Raw genomic sequence first — 5,072 nt, 5'->3', positions numbered from 1 at the left:
CTCCAACCCAGGGCTATCTCTCTCAAGATCCACTTACTTGACCCTCGTTGCCTCTCCAAATGAGGTATTGGGTGAGATTTCATGGTGAGCTCCTCACAGAGTGCACCTAGAGGGAGCAATTGAGCCAGGCCAAGCTTAGAGGTGTATGGGGGTCAGTATGCCAGTCAGGAAGCAAAAGCCAGATCATCCCAGGGTCAGGTACCAATGAGGTATGCTAGCTGCAAGTGCTGCCTTCTATAGTCTAGAAAACCCTCAGATGTGTGGTGCAATTGATACAAAGCCAAACACTGCCACAGGCTGCCTTTCTCATCATTCTGAATGCTGCATGACCCTTGGAAAAGTCCATTTGGTGCCCCTGGAAGGGGGCAGTCTGCCCTAGTCTTAAAGGCATATACCTCTTGAGGAATAGCAAACTTTTAATGTTTTATTTTCCTTTTCCATATCCCCATAGTATTTTTTTTTTCAGGAATCTACCCTCTCTCACTTTATTTCCCTTCAACATACAAATCATACGTATATGTATGATATATATTATATGTTATATATAATATACATAATATGTTAAACAAAATTTGGCAAGGCAATAAGAGAAAGAAGTCAGGGAACTATCCTCTCCCACTTTATTTCCCTTCAACATACAAAACATACGTAAACCTATACATAACATCTTAAAACGTGGCAAGGCACTAGAGAAATGAATAAAAGTTTTCTACACACTGGTACAGTAATTTTTGGCCAGAGAACCAGAGAAACTCTGCCGTTCTGCTCAACCAAGTCGTTCCCCATGAAGGTTCCCTAACAAAACCTCCCACTGGAATCTTACTACAAAGGCCTATGTTCGGTGGGCAGGACGGGCAGGAGGAAGCACTCTCCGGGAATGAGCCTGCATCCAGGGGTGCTCCAAGACCTGAGTCAGGGGAAGTTGTTCTGAGGGGTTATGCCTGAGCAGCTTAGAGATCAGGTCCTGGGCTCCATTAGGCATAGATGAAGGGAATTTCAGGTCCACCTTGGTGATCCGTCTATAGGTCTCACTGTGAGAGGAGCTTTCAAAGGGAGGATTTCCCACTAATAATTCATAGCACTCCAATGCACCAAAGATCCACTTTTTCATCATGTGTACATCCCTCAATCATCTCAGGGGGAAGATAGTCTAGGGTTCCACACATTGCCTTCCTCCTAAGGGCGGGGGCATGGACAGACCAGCCAAAGTCAGCAATCTTGAGCTCTCCTCGAAGTCCCATGAGTAGATTCTCAGGCTTAATGTCTCTGTGAATCACTTTCTTTCCATGGCAGTAGATCAAGGCATCTGCCAGCTCCTCCATGATCGTGGCTGTGCGCCGCTGGTCAAACGTATGGCTCTTCTGCAGTTCCTTGTAGAGTTCACCTCGAGGTGCATATTCCAGAATCAGGTAAACCCGACTACGGTCATGAAAGTAATTGTAGAAGCGAAGGATGTTGGGGTGCTGAAGATGAGACTGGATCTCAATCTCTCTTCTAAGCTGGTGTTCTACACCCTCCTTCTCCATATGAGACTTGAAGAGCACCTTCAGTGCCACAATGAACTGGCTGTTCTTTTCCCGAGCCAGGTACACATTCCCAAACTTGCCCTTACCCAGTGGCCGCCCAATTTCAAAGTCATCAATTTTGAACTGACGCACTGGGAGGCTCTTCATGTTGCTGCTATCCACCCCTATCCTGCCAGCTACAGCTGCTGGCTGGTTGCTTAAAGCCTCTATAACAGGTCTGGAACGATTCAGGAGAAGGGTTGAAGAAGGGGTGGCTAGCTCTTTCCGGAAGATCCAAAGGGGCAGAACATTCAGGCTGGACTGATGCAAGGATGTGCCGTAAGATCCTAGATGGGTATCCTCCTTCTGTGACATCTTGCAAAGGAAAAGAGGATGGAAGTAATTAGTTCGGGTATCCACTACTCCTCAGAGTAGCCACATCTCAGTGTAATGAGTAGGTGAAGCACAGTCCAGTCCCGAAGGAAACGCATCCCCATAGTATTTTATATCTCTGGGATGCACAGCAGACTCAACAGGGCTAAGAGATGTGTGACATCCCACTGCCCTCCAGAGTTCTTGATTTGACACTTGGTGGTAGAAGGGGGTCCTCTACAAAGACATGATTCTGACAAAGATCCATTTTAGATCTTCATCCAAGGGACTGACAAAATGTGAAGTAGTGCAGGACCAGGAAGGGATAGAACCTGTGGCACTCTGTAATAGAGACTGGTGCAGAGGGGTTCAAATCTCACCTCTGATGCTTATTGCCTTTATGACTTAAGTAATACATTTTGTCTTCGTGGCTTCAGTTCCAATCAAGGAAGGGGGTCAGACTAGGTAGCTTTTGAGGTCCCTTCCAGCTCCAGATCAAGGAAGTCCCTTTCCACTTGGTCTCAGTTTCCCTCTCTGTAAAATGAGGGGGTTGGACTTGACAGCTCCTGGAGTCTTTTCCTGCTCCCAAGCTATGACCCTTTGGATGACCCTGGGTAAGTCCCTTCCCCTCCCTGGGCCTCAGTTTCCCCTTCCATATAATGAGGAGTTGGACTCGATGGTATCTGAGGACTTTTCTAGGTCTAGATCTCAAGTCTTGTGAGTGACCTTGGGCAAGGCCCTTCCCCTCCCTGGGCCTCAGTTTTCTCCTCTGTAAAATGAGGGGATTTGACTGGATGGCCTCTGAAGTCCTTTCCAGCTCTGCATCTAGGACTCTGTGATCTAATTATTTCCAGTTCTTAATCAAAAATTTTTGGACACTGTTGTTCAACACAGTATAAATTCACTCCATAGTTCTATCATCCATCTCTCATTTCATTCATTTTATCTACCTGAGACTTTGTGAAATGCTTTATCTAATTCAAGATGTATAATATTCACCTGATCTTCCAATCAAGTATGCTGCAGTGGACCTGTCATCTCATTTATGGGGGTATTCATTGTAACACAATGCAGATCCCAATAAGTCTCTATCTACCTCTCCTCTGTGGCTCCTGCCTGCATTATGCCAAATTCATCCTTCCCAGGAGATCCACTGGACCCACTAAGGACCTTCTTCTGACTCTTCTCACCACACATAGCTGCCAATGAAGCACCAAGACCCTCCCCATATAGCCAGACCACTTTTATTTCCATTCCTACATCTCTCTTTATGTCACTTCTTCCCCCTTCGTGGCTCATTCACCATGAATTCCTTCACTATCCTTTGGGTGCCCCACAACTTTGTCTTCATGGATTGTGGTACCCCATGACTCACAACCATCCAGTTTCACAGGTTATCAATGCTAATGTGACAGACTTTTGTTTAAGAGAAAACACTGCCCAAGTGTCTATTGAATTCTATTTGCAAGCAACTACATGTTGTAATCTGAACACGAGATATCGTCGGGGGGGGCTAGGTGGTGCAGTGAATAGAGAACAAGCCCTGGAGTCAGGAGGACCTGAGTTCAAATACGACCTCAAACACTTAACACTTACTAGCTGTGTGACCTTGGGCAAGTCACTTAACCCCAGTTGCATTCTCCAAAAAACATAATAATAATAATAATAAAGAGATACTGTGCCACATCCTTGGTTTTTCTTGTGAGGATTGTTATGTTGAACTTTACTGGGAGGATTAGAAGTCTCTTGAAGGACACTGTGCAATGTTCTAGGATTTGTGGTAATCAGCTCACTGTCATTCGCAAAACGGGTAAGCCATAATGGGGATTCCTTCTGTATGTGGGTTCAATTATGTGTCTGCTGAGGTCCCTCCCAAATATCCAGTTATGCGATTTTATGTAACTATGTTGTCTGCTTTAGAATATTGTTTGTAAACCAACCCAACCAATCAGGTGACCTTAGAGGGAAAAAAAAGGGAATGAAGTTAATTTGACATGATCCACTTTTGGTTAACCCATATTGGCTCCGAAGGACCACTGCATTCTTTTGTAAGTGCCCATGGATCATTTTATCTGCTCTAGAGTTCTCCCAAAGATCGCTATCAAGCTTACTGGATCATAGGATTCACCTTTGAAAGAGAAATCAGACTTGATCTACTTTGGCTATGGATGAATAGGTTATAGGGAAGCAGATTTCAGTTTAATATAAGAAAAAACTTTGTACAAATTAGGGCTGGCCAGCAATAGAATGACTCACCTTGAGTGATAATAATAGAGTGTCCTGTCATTGGGAATATTCATGTAGAGGCTGAATGACCATTTTTACAGGATTTGAACAAGTAATGATCTGGACAGGAGTGGGTCTCCAGGACCACTGAGAGCCTTTCTAATTTTTCAGTTCTAGAAATATGTGACTCCTTTTAGATCAGTATACTTGTTGAGAGGCACCATGATAAGATGCTTTGGTCTTGAAGTCAAAATTTTGGGTTTCAGTCTTGACTTTCATTTACTACCTGGATGATTTGGGGTTTGAACACCTTGTGTTCTAACAACTCTAGCTCTGATGTTCTAAATTAAAGAGGCAGTGTGTAATGGTTGGAGTAATAAAGCTGAAATCAGGAAGACCTGTGGGTAATTCCTGACTCTGACATTTACTAGTTGTGTGAGCATGGCCAAATCACTAACACTCTCTGAACCTCAGTGTCCTTATCTGTAAAATGGAGATGATCTTTCTAATACCTACTTCACAGGGTTACTATAAAACTCAAATGAGGTCATGTATGTAACACACTTTGCTAACTTTATAATGCTGTATGAATGGTAATTGCTTTTGTTCCGTGTTGCAAGATTCACCCCTTAGTTCTGACATGGTGTGTTCTAAGGCCCTCCCAGATCTGACATTCTCTGTTATATGATCCATCTCGGCCCTAATGGTCTTTGTTCTAAGGTCACTCTCAACATGACAATGTTTGTTCTTTGGTCCCTTCTAGCTCTGGCATTCCGACTTTCCTCTCAGTCTGAGCTTCTCTATTCTAAGGTTCCTGCTAACTCTGATATCCTCTGTGCTAAGGTTCTACTTAGTTCTGACAGGCTCTTTTTGAAGGCCCCATCTAGCTGACAATCTCTGTTCTAAGTTCACCTCGCCCCCATCTCTGCTATTCTCTGTTCTGTGAATCATCTCAGCTATAACAGTCTA

General features: G+C 44.1%; 1 pseudogene; it reads right to left on the bottom strand.

Annotated features, from left to right (window-relative positions):
* Positions 1-599: 599 nt before the first annotated feature.
* On the bottom strand, positions 600-1,997 carry LOC138170981 (aurora kinase B pseudogene; annotated as a pseudogene).
* Between the last annotated feature and the right edge of the window lie 3,075 nt (positions 1,998-5,072).

The sequence above is a fragment of the Petaurus breviceps genome, unplaced genomic scaffold (assembly GCF_028583685.1).
Source record: "Petaurus breviceps papuanus isolate PSGF00001 unplaced genomic scaffold, PetGlider_PUasm1.0 400, whole genome shotgun sequence".
NCBI classification, from domain to species: domain Eukaryota; kingdom Metazoa; phylum Chordata; class Mammalia; order Diprotodontia; family Petauridae; genus Petaurus; species Petaurus breviceps.
This window is presented reverse-complemented; position numbering and strand designations above follow the sequence as displayed.